Raw genomic sequence first — 21,947 nt, 5'->3', positions numbered from 1 at the left:
GTGGATTAGAGGTGAGCTCCTGGACTCCCAAACTGCACCCAAGAAGAATGCTTACCTATGCTGTCTAGAGTAGGCTACGTCCAATACCAGATTCTGATATATTATGGGTTAAACATAAAAACATACAAGATGACCAGATGTCTCACACTCCACATGGGAACAGATGTTCTAACTCAGCACAAACACTGTATGAATGAGCTGAATGTGCTTATAAACTGAGGAGGAGCTGTTTCATATTGTCCTTTATTTTGAATGAGTATTCACCTGAATAACACTCATTAAAGACACTAAACTCTTCAGAAAATTATATATACATATACAGTCTGCAACATGTATGTGTGTATATTCAGATACAGAGCTTTATTTTCTAGCAACTATCTTTGATTAACAGGTTTATAAAGAGGATGAAAGTGAAAGTGTTAGTTGCTCAGTTGTGTCCAACTCTTTGCGATCCATTGGAGTTTGCGATCCATTGCCTGCCAGGTTCCTCTGTTCATGGAATTCTCCAGGCAAGAATACTGGCGTGGGTTGCCATTTCCTTCTCCAGGGAATCTTCTCAATCCAGGAACTGAACCCAAGACTCCCGCACTGCAGGCATATTCTTCACTGTCTGAGTCACCAGGGAAGCCCAACTATAAAAAGGATGCAATGACTCAAATTCGTCATCTATCCAAAGGAGCTCCAAGAACTGGCTGTGAGAAACAGCCACACTGCTCATGCAAGGTGCCTTCCACACCTCTGTATTTGAAGGATACTTGAGCTGGGAGAATATAACATCTGGGAGAAGTGAGGTATTTGTCCATGTTCTGACAGTGTAGCATTTCTCAAGCCTCTGCTCTTTTCCCTTGCTTGAGCACCGTGCCTGCAGATGACCATAATGTTAAGAATTCTACATTCTGAAGTAGTCACAGTCATCCCTTGGTTTACATGGCTTATAGAGTTCTCATTATCGGCTTTACAGAACTGAGTGTCCCTCTGAATTCCTTCATCAGAACAGACAAGGCAAAAAATACAAAAATGCTTCAAGAAGGGCATATATTTATCATAAAGTAAAGAATGAGTATTTCCACTGTAAACCAAGAAACCTCACCCCTATAAATTTAAACCGTGGGTATTCAAGTGTCCTTGATTCTACACATCTATCTCTATAGCAGCATTTACCGCTGGATTTTCCCTCCTCAAAGACAACACATGTAGACTAGTGATGCCATGCATTTTATAGTACTTTCAGTTTCCAAGAAGTGCTACTTTTAGACAGCACGTCTGTTCATTTCTGAGATCACATCTATTTCTGGTTTCTACCCAGAACTCATTAGGTTATTGCTAATAGACAAATCATAATACTAACAACCATACTTCATATAACTGGAAAATACTGGCTTGATAGCTTTTTGAATTGATATTAATTTCAGCAGAAATATTTGGATGGGGAACCCAGCAATGAATTACATGAAGCCATCCTCTGGGATATTACAATCACAGCCTGGGTAGCCAGAAAGAAATCATGATGCAGGGTTTCATACAATTAATCAAGTACAGTGCCCAAAGAGGGAGAAATCAAGTGCTACCAATTAGATAGGAGAGGAATGACACTTTGTTTCTGCTTTTCAATTTTTTTTTATTGAGGTAGAGTTAATTTTTTATATGTTCCAAGTATACAACATGGTGATTCACAAATTTTAAAGGTTATACTCCATTTGTAGTTATAAAATATTGGCTACATTCCCTGTGTTGTACAATATGTTCTTGATGCTTATTTTACACATAATAGTTTGTACCACTTATTCTCCTACCCCTCTCTTGCCCCTTCCCACTTCCCTCTCCCCACTGGCAACCACTAGTTTGTTCTTTATATCTGTGAGTCTGCTGCTTTTTTATATGTTGACTAATTTGTTGTAGAGATACCAGACCTTACCTGCCTCCTAAGAAATCTGTATGCAGGTCAAGAAGCAACAGCTAGAACTGGACATGGAACAACAGACTGGTTCCAAAGAGGAAAAGGAGTACACCAAGGCTACATATTGTTATCTTGCTTATTTAATTTATATGCAGAGTACATCATGTAAATAGCCGGGCTGGATGAAGCACAAGCTGGAATCAAGATTGCCGGGAGAAATATCAATAACCTCAGATATGCAGATGACACCACTCTTATGGCAAAAAGCGAAGAGGAACTGAAGAGCCTCTTGATGAAAGTAAAAGAGAAGAGTGAAAAAGCTGGCTTAAAACTCAACATCAGAAAACAAAGATCATGGCATCCAGTCCCATCACTTCATGGCACGTAGATGGGGAAACAATGGAAACAGTGACAAACTATTTTTTGGGCTCCAAAATCACTGCAGATGGTGACTGCAGCCATGAAATTAAAAAATGTTTGCTCCTTGGAAGAAAATCTTCTTTTGTGCATTTTTTTTTTCTTTCAGGATGGTCTTGCTTCCTGCCTCCTATACAATGTCACGAACCTCTGTCCATAGTTCATCAGGCACTCTATCAGATCTAGTCCTTTAAACCTATTTCTCACTTCCACTGTATAGTCATAATGGATTTGATTTAGGTCATACCTGAATGGTATAGTGGTTTTTTCCACTTTCCTCAATTTAAGTCTGAATTTGGCAATAAGGAGTTCATGATCTGAGCCAGTCAGCTCCCAGTCTTGTTTTTGCTGACTGTATAGAACTTCTACACATTTGGCTACAAAGGATATAATCAATCTGATTTTAGTGTTGACCATCTGGTGATGTCCATGTGTGGAATCTTCTCTTGTGTTGCTGGAAGAGGGTGTTTGCTATGACCAGTGCATTCTCTTGGCAGAACTTTGTTAGCCTTTGCCCTGCTTCATTCTGTACTCCAAGACCAAATTTGTCTGTTACTCCAGGTGTTTCTTGACTTGCTACTTTGGCATTCCAGTCCCCTATAATGAAAAGGACATCTTTTCTGGGTGTTAGTTTTAGAAGGTCTTATAGGTCTTCATAGAACTGTTCAACTTCAGCTTTGTCAGCATTAATGGTTGGGGCATAGGCTTGGATTACCGTGATATTGAATGGTTTCCCTTGGAAACAAACAGAGATCATTCTGTCATTTTTGAGACTGCATCCAAGTACTGCATTTGGGACTCTCTTGTTCACTTTGATGGCTACTCCATTTCTTCTAAGGGATTCCTGCCCACAGTAGTAGATATAGTGATCATTTGAGTTAAACTCACCCATTCCAGTCCATCTTAGTTTACTGATTCCTAGAATGTCAATGCTCACTCTTGCCATCTCCTGTTTGACCACTTCCAATTTGCCTTGATTCATGGACGTAACATTCCAGGTTCCTATCAATGTTGCTCTTTACAGCATCGGACCTTGCTTCCATCACCAGCCCCATCCACAACTAGGTGGTGTTGTTGCTTTGGCTCCATCCCTTCATTCTTTCTGGAGTTATTTCTCCACTGATCTCCAGTAGCATACTGGGCACCCACTGCTAAAAGATGATGCTGTGAAAGTGCTGCACTCAATATGCCAGCAAATTTGGAAAACTCAGCAGTGGCCACAGGACTGGAAAAACTCAGTTTGCATTCCAATCCCAAAGAAAGGGAATGCCAAAGAATGCTCAAACTACCACACAATTGCACTCATCTCACACGCTAGTAAAGTAATGTTAAAAATTCTTCAAGACAGTCTTCAGCAATACGTGAACCGTGAACTTCCAGATGTTCAAGCTGGTTTTAGAAAAGGCAGAGGAACCAGAGATCAAATTACCAACATCTGCTGGATCATCAAAAAAGCAAGAGAGTTCCAGAAAAACATCTATTTCTGCTTTATTGACTATGCCAAAGCCTTTGACCGTGTGGATCACAATAAACTGTGGACAATTCTGAAAGAGATGGGAATACCAGACCACCTGACCTGCCTCTTGAGAAACCTGTATGCAGGTCAGGAAGCAACAGTTAGAACTGGACGTGGAACAACAGACTGGTTTCAAATAGGAAAAGGAGTACGTCAAGGCTGTATATTGTTACCCTGCTTATTTAAGTTATATGCAGAGTACATCATGAGAAACTCTGAGCTGGAAGAAGCACAAGCTGGAATCAAGATTGCCGGGAGAAATATCAATAACCTCAGATATGCAGATGAAGAAGAACTAAAGAGCCTCTTGATGAAAGTGAAAGAGGAGAGTGAGAAATTTGGCTTAAAGCTCAACATTCAGAAAATGAAGATCATGGCATCCGGTCCCAACACCTCATGGGAAATAGATGGGGAAACAGTGGAAACAGTGGCTGATTTTATTTTTCTGGGCTCCAAAATCATTGCAGATGGTTACTGCAGCCATGAAATTAAAAGACACTTACTCCTTGGAAGGAAAGTTATGACCACCCTAGAGAGTATATTAAAAAGCAGAGACATTACTTTGTCAACTAAGGTCCATCTAGTCAAGGCTATGGTTTTTCCAGTAGTCATGTATGGATGTGAGAGTTGGATTATAAAGAAAGCTGAGTGCCGAAGAATTGATGCTTTTGAACTGTGGTATTGGAGAGACTCCGGAGAGTCCCTTGGACTGCAAGAAGATCCAACCAGTCCATCCTAAAGGAGATCAGTCCTGGGTGTTCACTGGAGGGACTGATGTTGAAGCTGAAACTCCAATAATTTGGCCACCTGATGCGAAGAGCTGACTCATTTGAAAAGACCCTCATGCTGGGAAAGATTGAGGGCAGGAGGAGAAGGGGATGGCAGAGGATGAGATGGTTGGATGACATCACCAACTCAATGGACATGGGTTTGGGTGGACTCCGGGAGTTGGTGATGGACAGGGAGGCCTGCGGTGCTGCGGTTCATGGGGTCGCAAAGAGTCATACACGACTGAGCAACTGAACTGAACTGGAAGAAAATCTATGACCAACCTAGACAGCATATTAAAAAGCAGAGAAATTTCTTTGTTGGCAAAGGTCTGTCTAGTCAAAGCTCTGGTTTTTCCAGTGATCATATATGGATGTGAGAGTTGGACCATAAAGAAAGATAAGCACCAAAGAACTGATGCTTTTGAACTATGGTACTGGAAAACACTCTTGAGAGTCCCTTGGACCACAAGGAGTGAAACCAGTCAATCCTAGAAGAAATCAGTCCTGAATATTCATTGGAAGGACTGATGCTGAAAATGAAGTTCCAATACTTTGGCCATCTGATGTGAACTACTGACTTATTAGAAAAGATCCTGACGTTGGGAAAAATTGAAGGCAGGAAAACAAGGGGACAACAGAGGATGAGATGGTTGGATGGCATCACCGACTCAATGCACATGAGTTTGAGTAAGCTCCAGGAGTTGGTGATGGACAGGGAGGCCTGGCATGCAGTCCATGGCATTGCAAAGAGTCAGACAGAATTGAGTGACTGAACTGAACTGAACTTCCTTTCTCCCATGCTAGAATGTAGGCTGAATGAGGAGAGGAAAGTTCATCTGTTTTGTTCACTCATCTATTCCCAACACAGTGCTGTGGCTAGCACATAAGAGAGATTTCAGAAACACTCGCTGAACAACAAGCAGAAGTCCTACGTCACCTGGGTTGCCAGTGTGTCCTTTTATAAAAGATCTGCAGGTACTTTCTCCCAGTGGTCCAGATTGGTTGATAACTGTGGATCACTTTCAGTGAGAATTTCTCTGCAGTTTTAAGTCAATCCCCAAATCAAGATTAGTACAGTTACACAATACAAATTCTCAGAGCAGATATTTTCTTAGGTCAAATGACCCCAAGGCTATGGTTTTCAAGTGCACCTTGCAACACCTTCATCCTCAGCTTTCTCTCCAAATACAATCTCTGTCCCTTTTTGTGGTTCCTGGGGCTTTCGCATTTTTCTGTGAATTATGTGAATATTTAAATGATATTTATTATGATTTATTAAACTTTCCTAATAGTTTTACTCATAGTTCTTTAGAATTGCTAGTCACCCACAATGCTGAACACAGAAGACCTCACATCCCTTCATCAGTCACCTGAGATTTGCTTCCATCTCCAGCGTGGTCACAGCAAGGCTGCTCCACGACCTCCAGAGGGCACTCTTTTGCCCTTGCTGCTGCTGCTGCTGCTGCTGCTGCTAAGTTGCTTCAGTCGTGTCCGACTCTGTGCGACCCCACAGATGGCAGCCCACCAGGCTACCCCGTCCCTGGGATTCTCCAGTCAAGAACACTGGAGTGGGTTGCCATTTCCTTCTCCAATGTGTGAAAGTGAAAAGTGAAAGTAAAGTCGCCCAGTCATGTCAGACTCTTTGCAACCCCATGGACTGCAGCCCACCAGGCTCCTCCATCCATGGGATTTTCCAGGCAAGAGTACTGGAGTGGGGTGCTATATTGGACTCTATTTAGGGAGCTAGCCTCAGGGTTGAGGTCGTCTGAACACTGCCTGGCCTCTGAGACCCTCTCTGGCTGTTCCAAGGCACCGGCTGTGGGCTCAGGGCTCCAGGACAGGCCCCTTCTATTCAGTTCTCAAGGCTCACCTGCCTCGGCTCATCCCTGCCACCTTCTCCTGCCTCCACTCACCCAGGTGAGCTCAGCTTTCTCCGTACCTACCTGCGCATCTGGTAGTAATTTGTCATCTTTATTCCTTCTCTTTCATTGTGCCCCATCCAGTTCCAGGGCCCACTCCATCTGCACTGGATCAGAACTGCAGGAGGTAAGACCCAGCACTGATAATTTTAAAAAGGTCGTTTGTGCAATTCTTATTTTTCATGTCACTAGTCTTCACACCAGGAGTTCATATTCTGATCATTATTTTGACTTAAAATTATATTGAGCTTTTTACCTCCATTAAAATCAGGAAAGTCTACTGCTATATTTGGAAAGTAGGCACGTGTGTACCAAAAGCCAGCATGTGGATGGCTCCTGCCCCGCACTGCCATGAAGAGCAGCGTCTGTGCTGGGCAAACTGCAAGAACACAATCTTCCCACTTGCTCTCAGATTCCGGTGGGTGCCAGGACGGGCTCTCAGCAAACCACTTCAAGAAGCTCTGAACAAAGCCCAGCAACTCCATGGCAACGGCTGGCATGACAACAAGGAGATGTGGGTCAGGGCCCTGGCACCACACGTCGTGGACAGGGCTGCAGCGTGGGTGTCTGAGGGCTGCCCGAGAGGGTGGACGTCCTGCCTGTTCCAGGCCCTGTTGCCGTAAATATCGGCGCCACCAACCCAACAGGTGCCTTTTCCTCCAAACACCACACTGGTGAGCTGTTCAGTAAATTAACAATAGAAAAGAATATTACCAAACACTTACTTAGTACATGTTAACTCTGCTTGCTGTTTATATCATTTAAGATCTTTTTTATGTCATATAGTATCTTCACCCACTGTGCATTCATACAGTGTGTTTATACAGCAATGCGGTACTCTCGTGGCATTCAGACATTCTCTTATGCTGAGTTTTTTAAGCTGTGATGATTATATTTATTTTAATTCCTTTAATATTTGCTCCTGGTAAATGTAAACAGATGTTTCTAATTATTTCCTTTCAATGCTCCTTCATGCATTCCAGGCATGCATGTGAAGAGTCAGAATTCACGAAGAAAAGGTGAAGTGTTTATGGAGCCAACAGGAATTACGAAAGGATGATTTTTATTGTCAAAATGCCCATGCTTTGCTTTGGAAGTTGGTAAATGAATAAGAGCTTTTAAAGTATTCCGAAGGAAGAACACTGCCTGCAAAAAGCAAGTGCTCTCTCTCCTGTGGAAGTGTGGTCTTCTTAAATAGAATATCTGACACTATTCATATTCAAATGCGTCCGAAGGAGTCATAACACAGAGCTGTGGACCAGCCCTTGAAAGCAAACTTTCATGTAGCAGCCAGATGGTGATTTAAAGTAGCAAAAAGTTCCTATTTACCAAGGCACTGGTTAGAACATCCAACTGTCAAGTTAATTGTACATTTTCCTGATTTTGTGAGTAATGTTGGCTATTAAAATACAGGTTTTCCATATGTGACTTGCTCTTGTCGGATAGCAGCTAGACTATTTTTAGTGCGAGACAATAATTCTAAGTATCCTTTATGTTTCTCATTCTTTTGCGGGCTTTCTTGGGAATCACAAAGCTAGGATTCATCCACTATGTTTCCTTCCCATGAGTTTGGGACTGTGTGTGCCAAATTCAGTTATAACACAGCCAAAGATGTCAATCAATTAGCTGCTGTGTTAATCAGAATTAGAGTTTATAATTTATAGCTGGCAATATAATTAACAGCTGGTAATTTAATCAGTTATGATCCACTTGCTTTACATTCACCTTTAAAGCTGTGAAATTGTCACTTAAAGTGTATAGGGTGTGATGTCGCAAAAGCTCCACTCTTTTCAGTTTTCTCCTGCTATATTCTGGCTCAAAATTTAACCCTATGAGCTAAAGAAATCATCTGCACCAAGTTAAACATAACAGTGCTGTGGCCCCAGACATCTGTAAAAGACTCTTAGATTTACTTCTCAGTCCATTATCAAGTGTACCTTTACACATGACTGCTGTGACGGTCTGATTGCTGTTCAGTGAGGGCAGGAGCTGGATAATTAACATCTGAATTTGGTCTCTGCATAGGATGACTTCCCAGAACCGCAGTGGGTGTCAGGAGGTTCCGTGGACTAGGCCTGACTGAGCCATCCAGAGACCTCACTACTCAGAGGTGCCTTCCCTCTGGGTCTGGCCAAATGAGAGTAAGAGAGGAGGGAAGAAAGAAAATTGACTGGCAGAGCTGAGTTTCAAAGATTACACCAAAGGAAAAGGGCACTAGGGTACAGGGTCAGCATGTTCCGTGGAAAACAAATTAAGTTTTCTGGAATTATATTTTTGCTCCTCAACTACTCATGATCAAAGCCACTGGATCTGTCTGGTGAGATTTATCAGCACAGCCTGGGAGCCCACCTGAAGAGCCCAGGAGTGGGTGATGATTTTCCCATCCTGCCCATCCTCCGGTTTATGGAGGCACTGGTGCCAGGTGACCCTGGCCTGCCTGGCTGACGGAGGATACCCGACAGCAAGATGCACACACAAAGAATGAGAAGCATGAAGGGCACCTTGGATTACTCTCACACCAAAAACAGCCTCACTGCTATCCTATGCCTACCTACATGTATACATATACATCCCCAAAGCAGTAACAGATCGCTGTGTGTGTGCTAAATCACTCAGTCGTGTCCCACTCTTTGTGACCCCAGGGATGGTACTCCTCCAGGCTCTCTGGGGGTTCTCCAGGCAAGAGTACTGCAGTGGGTTGCCATGCCCTGCTCCAGGGTGTCTTCCTGACCCAGGGATTGAACCTGCATCTCTCACATCTCCTGTACTGGCAAGCAGGCTCTTTACCACTAGCACCACCTGGGAAACCCAATAGATAGCTATACCAATATCTAATTTTCAAATACTGTGGGCTATTTGCAAGAAAGATTATCAGTCAGTGGACAGGCATTTATTAAATCAGTTCACAGACTTATTCAGTCACAGTGTTCATTCATTCATTGTTTTATATTCATTTATTTATTACATTTGCCTAAGCAAATCTTAAAACTAAATATTTGTTGTGGATTCAGTCTATAAGAAATTTTTATTTAGAGTCTGTTTTCAAGCTCCATCTTTTCTCTTATCAAAAATTTTCAAAGGTCCATCTTTCCCTTTCTCCTCTTTAATCAGAGACAGCTGGCCCATTGTGAACACATCCACCAAGCAACCCTAAAGCCTTAAGCAGAGAAACAATCACTGGAGCCAACTCCAAAAATAGCAGCTGTAGGACTCAGCCAAAGAAGCCAGGAACAATTTTCCTCCCGTGGTGTCTTTGAAGCGCGTCACATTACGCCGAGGTCAGTGCTGTTGTTGTTACACTCCCGCCGAGCATGCGGACATGCTGGAACCAACATGGGAACCAGGACACATCCCCTGGGCCCAACAAGAAGCGTGTGTGCTGCGGAAGTTCACAACGCAAGTGCTTACCTGGAAGTAGTCCTGTGGGTGACTCAGTATGGACTCCAAGGTACTAACTTTCTCACTCCTTTGTTACTTTTTAATGTATTTATCCAACAACTATTCCTGTATGCCACTGCCCACGCACGGGAGAGGGAGTTCAAAAGGAAACAAGATGGTATCAGCGTCTAATATGACCAGTGCCCTTATAAAAAGGGGAGACTGGGATACAGACACGGCACAGGGGGGACAGCAGGGACCATGAAGGCAGAGACTGGGGATGCTTCTGCAGGCCAGAGAGCACCAGCCAGCCAGAAACCACGCGGAGCCGGGGCCAGGGCCTGGAACACGTTCTCCCTAACAGTCCCCAGAAGGAACCAACCCTCCTGACACCTTATTCTTGGACTTCCGGCCTCTGAAACTCTGAGACAAGAGAGATAATACACTACTGTTATTTAAGCCACCTGGCCTGTGGTACTTTGTAACGGCAGCCCAACAGACTAACATACTGCCACAGTCCATGAAGAGTGGTGGTGATGGCAACAGAAAATTGTGAACGCTGTTAGAATATCTACTATTAAAAAAAAATGAAGTAACAAATGCTGGCAAGGATGTGGAGAAAGGGAACTCTGTTTGTGGAATGTAAAATGGTACAGTCATAATTGAGAACAGTATGAAAGTGCCTCAAAAAGTTAAAAACAGAACTACCATATAATCAAGCAATCTCACTTCTGGGTATACACCTGAAGAAGATGAAATCACTATTTCAAAGAGGTATCTGCACCCTGATGTTCATGGCAGCATTATTTATAACAGCCAAGATATGGAAACAACTTAAGTATCCAAGATGAATGGATAAAGAAAAGTTGGCACTCACACATACACATGAACACATGTACACACGAATATTAACTCAGCCATAAAAGAACGAAATCCTGCCATTTGCAACAACATCATGGACCTTGACAGCACTTTGCTAAGTGAAATAATTCAATACGGAGAAAGACAAATATGATATGGCCTCAGTTACACATGGAATATAAAATCTCTGAACTCACAGAAAGAGACAGCAGATTGATGGTTGCCAGGGGCTGAGGGATGGAGCAAATAGGGAGATGTTGGTCCAAGGGTAAAAACTTCCAGTTATAAGATGAATAAGTTCCAGGGATCTAATGTACAGCATGGTGATTATAACAAATAACAGTTAATATCACTGCATTATATACATGAAAACTGTTATGAGAGTAGAGTTTTAATAGTCTCACCACCGCAACAAGAGAACGGTAACTATGTGAGGTGAAACAAAAACATTGATAATTTGTACACTGTCAAAATTGTGGTAAACATTTCCCTATATATGTATATCAAACCATCACACTGTACAACTTAAACTTACACAATGCTATGTAGGGAGGAAAAAGTAAATATTCCCTGGTTCTTTTAAATACATTTTTAAATAAAATACTCCCCACACCAAAAAAAAAAGAAAGAAAGAAGCAAATGTGTTTGGGAGAAATTTAGGTGATAACAGCATCTCCATCATGGTTTGTACAGAGTGGGTGGGGAGCACACACTAAGTAGGAGGCAGGCCAATAATGACAGGCAATCCTATCTCATCAGCTTTGATGGGGTCTCTAAGACATCTTTAATCTACAGATTTATAGTAAAGCTAGCAAATGAGCTAAAAAGAAAAAAAAATTAGAACACCTCTAATATCTGCAATCAAAACTCACCCTTGGTCACAATATTCTCATAAAACGAGGACTACATAACCTTGCTTTATGTGTGCTTGTATTTTTTAAATTTTTATTTTGTATTGGGGTATAGATGATAATAATGCTGTGTTAGTCTCAAGTCCAGAGCAAAGTGTTATGACTGGAAGTTTGTATGTACCTATCCTCTATTTCCTTTAGGATCAAGGACCCAATATTCACTAATTTAATGTTTGCGGCAACTTTATAGAAGGTAACTACTGTGAATAATGAGAATTGTTGCATTTTGTTTTTCTCTTTATTTCTCTAGTAAAACATAAACTTATGAGAACAAGAAAAAAAATCACCCTTGTTCCTCTTCTAAGACACAGACTCTCTGTCCTTCTGTTCTGGTGTGTGTGTGTGTGTGTGTGTGTGTGTGTGTGTGTGTGTGTGCACACGTGTGCATGTGTGTGTACCCAAAGATAATTACTTGGTAACAGAAATTAAACCACCTTTACATGCCTGATATTTTCATTAAGAATTTCTTCAAAAATTATTTCCACACTCTTTGCAACCCCAGTGGACTGTAGCCTACCAGGCTCCTCCGTCCACGGGATTTTCCAAGCAAGAATACTGGGGTGGGTTGCCATTTCCTTCTCCGGAAGATCTTCGCGACCCAGGGATTGAACTGAAGACTCCTGCATTGTAGGCAGACGCTTTACCGTCTGAGCCACCGGGGAAGTCATTTCAATATTACTCAACCAAATAATGAAATCTATTTTAATAGTTTTAAGTGAGATATAATTTACCTACCAAAAGTGCATTTGTTTTGGGGAAAATTAAACATTTTTAAGTAAATCCACAAAGTGCTGCGGCTGCTGCCAAGTCACTTCAGTCGTGCCCGACTCTGTGCGACCCCATAGACGGCAGCCCACCAGGCTCCCCCGTCCCTGGGACTCTCCAGGCAAGAACACTGGAGTGGGTTGCCATTTCCTTCTCCCACAGCCTAATTAGAGAGCAGATCTGTCATTCCCAAAAGAAATCATGTGCCCATGTACAGTGGCTCTCTGTTCACAGTCTAGAATCCTAAGCAAGCACTCATCTAACATCTCTATAGATGTTCTGGACATTTTATGTAAATGGAGCCATGTGATGTGCAGTATTTTGTGCCAGGCTTCTTTTACTCTTCATGGTGTTTTTGAGGAGGATCCCGTGGACGGAAGAGCCTGGTAGGCTGCAGTTCATGGGGTCGCTAAGAGTCGGGCACGACTGAGCAACTTCACTTTCACTTTTCACTTTCATACATTGGAGAAGGAAATGGCAACCCACTCCAGTGTTCTTGCCTAGAGAATCCCAGGGACGGGGGAGCCTGGTGGGCTGCCGTCTATGGGGTCGCACAGAGTCAGACACGACTGAAGTGACTTAGCAGCAGCAGCAGCAGCATGTGTAGCACTTATCAGTGCTTCCTTCCTTTTCAGGGCAAATGTGTCACAAGTATGAATAAATCAGTTTGTTTAGGCATTTATCAGTGAATGTTTGGGTTATTCCCACTTCTGGTGTATTAAGACGAGGGCTGCAATGATCACTCATGCACAAGGCTTCTGTGGACAGATATTTTCATTTCTCTTGGGTATAAATCTTGCGGTAAAACTGTTGGGTCATATGGTAACTGACATGGGAAACTATCCAACTGTTTCTCCAAAGTGGCCACATCAGTTTACAGTCACCCTGGCAATGCAGGAGGGCACCAATGTACCAATTTCTCCACATTCTTACAAACATTTGCTATTTTCTTTTTAAAAATTATTGCCATCCTAGTATATCAGAAGAACAAGTCATTGTGGTTTTAATTTGCATTTCCCATTCTGAAGGAGATCAGCCCTGGGATTTCTTTGGAAGGAATGATGCTAAAACTGAAACTCCAGTACTTTGGCCACCTCATGCAAAGAGTTGACTCATTGGAAAAGACTCTGATGCTGGCAGGGATTGGAGGCAAGAGGAGAAGGGGACGACAGAGGATGAGATGGCTGGATGACATCACTGACTCGATGGACGTGAGTCTGGGTGAACTCCAGGAGTTGGTGATGGACAGGGAGGCCTGGCGTGCTGCGATTCATGGGGTCGCAAAGAGTCAGACACGAATGAGTGACTGAACTGAAAGACTGATGATGCTGACTGGTTTTTGATTTGTTTTTTGGATTATAGGCCATTCCTTAACACCATTGAGAGAGATTTGTTCAGAATCTTTGCCAATGTTTAAAAATTTGTTTTTCTTCTTCTCATTAAGATGTAAAAATTCTTTATGTAGTCCCGGTATATGTTCTATGTCAGGTATATGCTTTGCAAATACTTTTTACCTTGCTGTGGATTGTTTTTCAATCTTGTCATAGTATTTCAAAGAATGCCAGTTTTAAATTTTGACAAAGTACAAATTATCAATGCTTTCTTTTTATCACTTGGACTTTTTATATCACATTCAAGAAATCCTTAGTGAACCCAAGATCAGGAAGATTTAGTCCTGTGGGCTTTTTTCTCTGTATGTTTTATACTTTTAGCTCCTATATTTAGGTTTAAAATTCATTTGAGTTATTTTATATGCAAATTATGTTTGTATAAATTTGCTTATCAAAGAAAGGAGACAGGGCACTCAGTCCTGGTACAGAGAAGTGCAGGTGCAGAGGCCAGACACTCTCCAGCAGTACAGGTGGGACAGAGCAGATGGAAGTCCAAGACCCAGTAAGGAGCAACGAGGCTGTAGGGATGTCGGGACACACTGTGTTGGGGGGCCAGCAGTGGGGCCAGATGAAGGAACCCAGGAGCACAGCTGCCTCTCACGGCACAAGCTGGGGAGATCAGGCAGCTGCTTATTCAACATAGAAGCCAACTGAGGCTTCGGCATTCAGGAGTCGGGTAAATCAGATGAGGAGGATCCCACAGCAGGTCCAGGTGCATGACTGCTACAGGCCTGGAACCTGACCGCAGTGGACCCGTGCCAGTGGGCCTGGTGAAAACACCCGAGAGTCACCAGGGCCGACTGCCAGCAGACCCACAGTTACGCGACAGTGAGAGCACTGCCAGTAACAGCACGCTTTGTGAGCTCACACAACAGTGAGAGGGGCACGACAGAGCACGTTCACAGGTAACGGCTCCAGAGGAGGAAAACAGAGCGGCTTCTGTCTACCAGGAATCCTTCAGCCCTGCCTACGCTGCACCACAGATCAGAACTGTAGCTAAGAAACAGTTCTGGGGCCACTATTCCAACAACTAGACTGCAGACGAGCCCCTGACAGGGCAGTGACAATCACAAAGCAAAAGGATGTCTCACTCAACATCCCAGGCAGGCTGTGGTCACCACACAAGCCAAACCCCCTAACAAGGGGAAAACTGCACAGGCCTCTGGACCAGCCTCAACCACCGGGAAGCAGACACCAGAAGCAAAAGCAACTATGACCCTGTAGCCTGTGGAAAGGAGACCACAAACACAGTAAGTTCGACAAAATGAGGTGACAAAAAAATATGTTGCAGATGAGGGACCAAGATAAAAACCTACAAGAACAACTAAATGAAGAGGAGATAAACAATTTATCTGAAAAAGAATTCAGAATAATGATAGTAAAGATGATCTAAGTAAGATCCTGGAGAAAGAATGGAGGCGCAGATCTAGACTACATACAAAAAGTTTAATGAGGACCGTGACGAACTGAAGACCCAACAGAGATGAACGAGACAGTAACCAGGATGAAAAATACACTAAAACAGCAGAATAACCTGTAGAACAGATATGCGACCTGGAAGATAGAATGGTGGAAATCTCTGCCACAGAACAGAATATAGAAAAAATAATGAAACGAGGACAGCCTCAGTGATCTCTGGGACAACATTAAATGCAACAACATTTGAGTTATGCAGGTCCCAGAAGAAGAAGAAGAGAAAGAACCTGAGAAAATATCTGAAGAGATTATAGGTGAAAACTTCCCTAACATGGGAAAGGAAATAGTCACTCAAGTCCAGGAAGCTCAGACGAAAGGGAAAAACCTATACCTAATGCCCTATACAGTCCATGGAATTCTCCAGGCCAGAATACTGGAGTGGGTAGCATATCCCTTCTCCAGGGGATCTTCCTGACCCAGGAATCAAACCGAGGTCTCCTGCATTACAAGCAGATTCCTGACCAGCTGAGCTACCAGGTAAGCCCGACAAGATATATTTAAAGTGATAAAAAGGAAAAACCTATAACCAAGAATACTCTATCCAACAAGGCTCTCATTCAGATCCAACAGAGAAATCAAAATCTTTATAGACAAGCAAAGCTTAAAGAATTCAGCACCACCAAACCAGCTTTGTAACAAACACCAAAGAAATCTCTCTAGGCAAGAAACACAAGAGAACAAAAGAGGGAGGGCAGAAAAAAGACCTACAAAACAAACCCAAAACAATTAAGAAAATGGCAATGGGGATATACGTATTGATAATTACCTTAAGTATAAATGGATTAAATGCTCTAACCAAAAGACATAGACTGGCTGAATGGATACAAAAGCAAGACACACATGTATGCTATCTACAAGAGACCGATTTCAGACCTAGGGACACATACAGACTGAAAGTGAGGGGATGGAGAAACGTATTCCATGAAAATAGAAATCAAAAGAAAGTTGGAGTAGCAATGCTTGTATGAGACAAAATAAACTTTAAAATAAAGACAGTTATAAGAGGCAAGGAACAAGACTACATAATGATCAAAGGATCCATCCAAGAAGAAGATATAACTATAAATATTTATGCACCCAACATAGGAACACCTCAATACCTGAAGCAAATGTTAACAGCCATAAATGGAGAAATCAATAGTAACACAATAATAGTGGGGGACTTAACACCCCAGTTATCCCAAGAGACAGGTTATCCAGACAGAAAATTAATAAGAAAACAGAAGCCTTAAAGAATACATTAGACCAGAGACGCTTCATTGATATTTATAGGACATTCAACCTGAAAAGCAGTACAAATCAAGTCTTAGTAAATTTAAGAAAACTGAAATCATATCAAGCGTCTTTTCTGACCACAATGCTATGAGATTAGAAATCAATTACAGGAAAAAACACTGGGAAAAAAAAAAAAAAAAACAGAAACGAAAAAAAAGAGGTTCTGTGTTGTTTTCTTAAAATCACATTATAATACAATTAACATAAAATTTACCAGCTTAATTTCACAATATATACACATATCAAATTATCACAATATATACCTTAAACTGATACAATGTTATATGCCAATTATATCTGAATAAAGTTGGAAAAAATTTTACCAGCTGATCTATTTTCGAGTTCAGTAGCATTAAATATATTCACACTGTTGTGGAACCATCACCACCCGCATCTCCAGAACTCTTTTCATCTCACAAAACAGTTCAGACACAACTCCCCATTCCCACCTCCCCCAGCCTCTGGCAAATACCATTCTGCTTTCTGTCTCTGAGTCTGACTCCTCTAGGGACCTCCTATAAATGGAAGCGTACAGCATGTATTCTTTAGTGACCGGCTCATTTCACTCAATATAATGTCCTTCAGGCTCATCCATGTTATAGCAAGTGTCAGAGCTCTTTCCTTTTTAAAGGCAGAATAATACTTCCCTGGTGGCTCAGTGATAAAGAATCCACCTGCCAATGCAGGAAATGAAGACCCAATCCCCTGGAGATCCCCTGGAGATCCCCTGGAGAAGGAAATGGCAACCCACTCCAGTATTCTTGCCTGGGAAATCCCATGGACACAGGAGCCTGACTGGCTGCAATCCATGGGGTCATAAGAGTCAGACATGACTTAGTGACTAAACAACAATAACAACAACAATATTCCACTGTAAGGACATTCTGTCTTGGTCACAGAAATTTGGAAGTGCCAGTGGGGCAAGGTGGTGAGGCACAGTTAATATGACATGGACGAAAGATTCTAAAGCTTAAAACAGTAAAGCAGGGAGAGACTCTGAAGTGGATGAAATAACTAAAGAGAGGGTGTGGCAGGAGAGCTTTCTGATCCCTAAGAAAGGGGCAGCAAAAAATCAATCAATTAAAAAGTATAAAGAAGAAAGCTTTAGAAAGCAACAGGAAAGCCAGGAGGTGTAACTTGTGGGGGGTTGGCCACGTGATTTGAAAAGAGACCATGGGTGTGGAGAACCCAGAGAACACGGACAACCCCAATGATAGCAGCTTCTGCAGAACAGCTAGGCAGAAGTCCAAACGTACCCTGGCAGGTAGGATGGACAGAGACCATGGTTCCTCTCTAGGCAGAAAGGGAAGGACTGCGCTGGTGGGTGGAAAGGAGGGAAGATCCTTCAGAACGAAGACAATTGATGGCAGGTACCAGAGAAAGATGGGAGCTATGTCCTGGAGAAAGCAAGCATGACAACAGAGCATAGCAAAAGAGCTAAGAGGCAGGAGAAGACACAAGAGTCCGGATGGCAGGGCAGCAGCAGAACCCTCAACTTCTCTCTCTGTATCTTCTCAGGGGCCATTTGGCAAGATGAGAAGCATGAGAGCAGGTGGATTGAAGAGTGAGATTCCCCAACAGCTGCTACAGGAAAGCTGATGAGGAGAAAGAGAAATGTCCTTAGTCCACAGAAGCAAAAAGATACAGTGTGAGTGTGTATGAAAAATGTAGATACATACATATGGCAATAAATATATATAGATATGTATATACATACATGCAGAGATATAGAGATGGATCAATCAACAGGAATGAATAGATATAGAGACAGAGACATACATACATGTACACCTTACATACATACAGAGATAGATGAATGGATAGGTAGGTATGTAGAGGTAGCTAATACACAAAAAATATACAAAAATGGGGAAATATTGGAATATAGATACTACTGAGAGGCTGGGATCACGGACTTTTGATAATGTTTTATAAGTTCCAACTTTTCTATAAGGGGCTATTTTATTAGCAAGATAAAATAGCCCAGTTCTATCTTTAGAGATAACTGGGCACAAAACCAAAACAAAATGCTGAGCAGTTTGGAGGATCCAACAGAGACTGAAACTATACATTTGTCGTGGAGCCAGTCAGCAGGATTTTGTGGCTTTTTTCAGCTACCCTCAGCAGTCTAACAGTGATGAACTTGGAATAATAACACCACCAAGACTGCATATTTCTGGGACACTCATCACTTCAGTTACTTTCCAAAGCTCATACTGTTGTCATGCCAGCTCTCAAGGAAATCTGAGGCCTGGGTTAATGAATCTGCTTAATCCTAAGCAATTAAAAGGCAGAGCCAAGTAGTCCCAGCCCCAAAGCCATGTCCTTAGACCCTACCGGACAGTGAGGGAAGGAAGGGCTGGAGGGAGTGAGGTTAAGGGAGGGGCCGAACCTGGGAGGAGGGAGAGGTCAGGCCTGAAGATACAGGAGATTGAGGGAGAAGGTGGAAGAGAAGAGAGAAGAGGAAGAGACGCCAGAGTCCCTGCTCCAAGACTGCAGAGTAGTGACCTGCATTTCCAGCATAGCTAACTGTTCTCATGGTTCCAAATGAGTTATCCAAAGCCTTTACCTATATGAAGCCTAGTTGATATATTCATGTTGTGTTCATGTTTATTTTCTTAAAATACTGTCATTATTACACGCGTGCGTGCTCAGTCACTTTAGTCATGTCTGACTCTTTGTGATCCCATGGACTGTAGCCCTCCAGGCTCCTCTATCCATGGAATTCTCCAGGCCACGATACTAGAGTTGACTGCCATGCCCTCCTCCATGGGATCCTCCTGACCCAGGGACAGGACTCTTGTCTCCTGTGTGTCTCCTGCATTGCAGGAGGATTCTTTATCCACTGAGCCACCTGGGAAGCCCTGCCATTATTACAGGACTTCTTAAAATCACCCCTACTGTTTATTAACTCCCAATCACTTATTTCTTAAAAGATACACAGGGTTTGGCTTCCCAGGTGGCACAGTGGTAAAGAATCAGCCTAACAATGCAAGAGACACAGGAGATGCAGTTTCGATCCCTGGGTCAGAAAGATCCCCTGGAGGAGGAAATGGTAACCCACTCCAGTATTCTTGCCTGCACAGAGGAGCCTGGTGGGCTACAGTCCATGAGGTCACAAAGAGTCAGACACAACTGAGCACCATCACCACATTCAGGTTTAAACTGAGTGTTCACTTTTCATTTATTCCCATACAAGCCTTTTCTCCCTTGGGACTCACACTAGGCAAACTCACACTAGAAACCATATAAAACTATGGTGGGAAGAGACTGATGCTAGGCAGTCATTCATCACCACAGAAATTCATGGGTAGATTAGAACAGAATACGCAGGGGCACAGCCCCTTGTCCTCCCTTCTTTGAAGCCAGCTTCTAAGCCTGCAGCTTCCCAGCGCTTCCATGGCTGGGAGGAATGTGAGGAAACCATGACACATTCCTGAAACTGAAAGACATATTCTCCATGCCAGGTCTCAGCAGTAATAAACCTGATATTTTGATTGTATCCTGTTGACTTTATCTCTTTCTTAAATGGTTTCAAGAGGGGGAAAGGGTTTGTTTTATTGAACTTTGTAATCCCTTGTTAATCTCTGAACCACTAATTTAGCATGGCTCATACATTTCCTTAGGGCTTCCCTGGTGACTCAGATGGTAGAGTCTGCCTGCAGTGCAGGAGACCCAGGTTTGATCCTTGGGTTGGAAAGATCCCGTAGAGAAGGAAATGGCAACCCACTCCAGTATTCTTGCCTGGGAAATCCCATGGATGGAAGAGCCCAGCGGGCTACGGTCCATGGGATTGCAAAAAGCCGGACAGGACCGAGCAACTTCACTTCCTTTCTTCTATACATTTCCTTACAGCGTTTCCCAGTTTGTGTATCTGCTTCTTCTATCCTATTACTTTCTCTTCCCCATTTTCTCTCTTCCTTAAAATATCACTTTTTCCTTATTGCTCAAAGTGACATTTAAGAAGTCAACTTGGGGAGACAATCTATGCAAATGGACTCAATATATAATCCTAAAGAACTCCTGGCCACTCTCCTAGAAATGCTAAATCCTGTATTTACTCAACATAGCTCCAAGAGCCTGGGCTCTGGATTTAGATCACATGTCATGATTTCCTCACCTGTAAGTCAGGAAACTTGAAACTTTATTTGGATGCCTCCAGCCACAAGACACATTAAAACATACCTCCACTGGCTTACACAACTAGGAAAACAGCAACCCTTGTTACACTGTGCGGCTGCTCCCACTTTTCTCGCCCCTCCCTACATCTGGATCCTCTGTCATGTGACTCTGCAGGCTTTCACCAGGCTTCACCTGCCAGTGGATGGTGGGCTTGCCCATGGCTTGCTTTGGCCAGTGTGACACCAGGGACATGCCATAGCAAAGGTGTGTGTGAATGGCTGGGCCTGCTCCCACGAACTCCTCACATGTCCCAGCAAGTACACTTGCCCACAGGATGAAAGATACCCGATATAAATCTGGACCCAATTTGTGCTTGACACCAAGCCCACCTAGGCACAGTCTCAATCAGTCAACACGCCGGAACCCACAGACATGCAAAGTTGAAAAAATTATTGTAGTTTTGAGCCACTGTATTTCAGCATTTTTAAGAATCGAAGTATAGCTAATTCACAATGCTGTGTTAGTTTTAAGTATACAGCAAAATACACTGGATGCCTCCAGCCACAAGACACATTAAAACCTACCTCCACGGGCTTACACAATTAGGAAAACGGCAACCTTGGGACACTGTGTGGCTGCTCCCACTTTTTCGTCCATCCCTACATCTGGATCCTCTGATTCAATTATGAATATATATATATATTCTTTTTAACATTCTTTTAACATTCTTTTCCATTATAGGCTATCACAAGACATTGAGTATAGTTCCCTGCACTATAGAGTAGGTCCTTGTTGATTATCTATTTTATACACAGTAGTGTGTATATGTTAGTCCAAATTCCTAACTTATCTCTCACACCTACCTTTCCCTTTTGGTAACCCTAAAGTTGTTTTCTATGTCTGTGAGTCTATTTCTCTTTTGTAAATAATTTGATCAGTATCATTTATTTTAGATTTTACACGTAAGTGGTACCATATGATACATGTCTTTCTCGGACTTATTTCATTTAGTACAATAATCTCGAGGTCCATTCACGTTGCTGCAAATGGCATTATTTCATTCCGTACAATGCAGCCACTGCATTTTAGGCAGATTCTTATGCAGCGTAATAGTGACGAAAGCTAAGTGATACACCTCCATAAGAAGCCTTGAAGAAAGCCCGAGGCAGACGTCTTTGCGTGCTATTGCTGAGCCCCAGTGGGCCGCTGAGGCTCCGGGACAGCATAGAACGACCTGGGATCACTTTCT

At 42.7% G+C, this 21,947-nt stretch overlaps 1 protein-coding gene and 1 long non-coding RNA gene across 6 annotated transcripts in view; one reads left to right on the top strand and one right to left on the bottom strand.

The window, feature by feature from the left end:
- The window catches only part of GABRB3 (gamma-aminobutyric acid type A receptor subunit beta3), a 287,930-nt gene that overhangs the window by 100,400 nt on the left and 165,583 nt on the right, over positions 1 to 21,947 (bottom strand). The window lies entirely within an intron of this gene.
- Positions 6,658 to 11,669, top strand: LOC147349837 (uncharacterized). 2 transcript variants are annotated; one of them, XR_015150597.1, is made up of 3 exons: positions 6,658 to 7,193; positions 7,503 to 7,619; positions 9,631 to 11,669. It is a non-coding gene; the product is annotated as an uncharacterized LOC147349837 (long non-coding RNA). The 2 variants fall into 2 exon arrangements; XR_015150596.1 differs by lacking the exon at positions 9,631 to 11,669 and having other exon boundaries at positions 7,503 to 7,942.

This window comes from Bos grunniens, chromosome 21, assembly GCF_055505025.1.
Source record: "Bos grunniens cultivar Pamir isolate PY7600 chromosome 21, Bosgru_T2T1.0, whole genome shotgun sequence".
Taxonomy (NCBI): Eukaryota; Metazoa; Chordata; class Mammalia; order Artiodactyla; family Bovidae; genus Bos; species Bos grunniens.
This window is presented reverse-complemented; position numbering and strand designations above follow the sequence as displayed.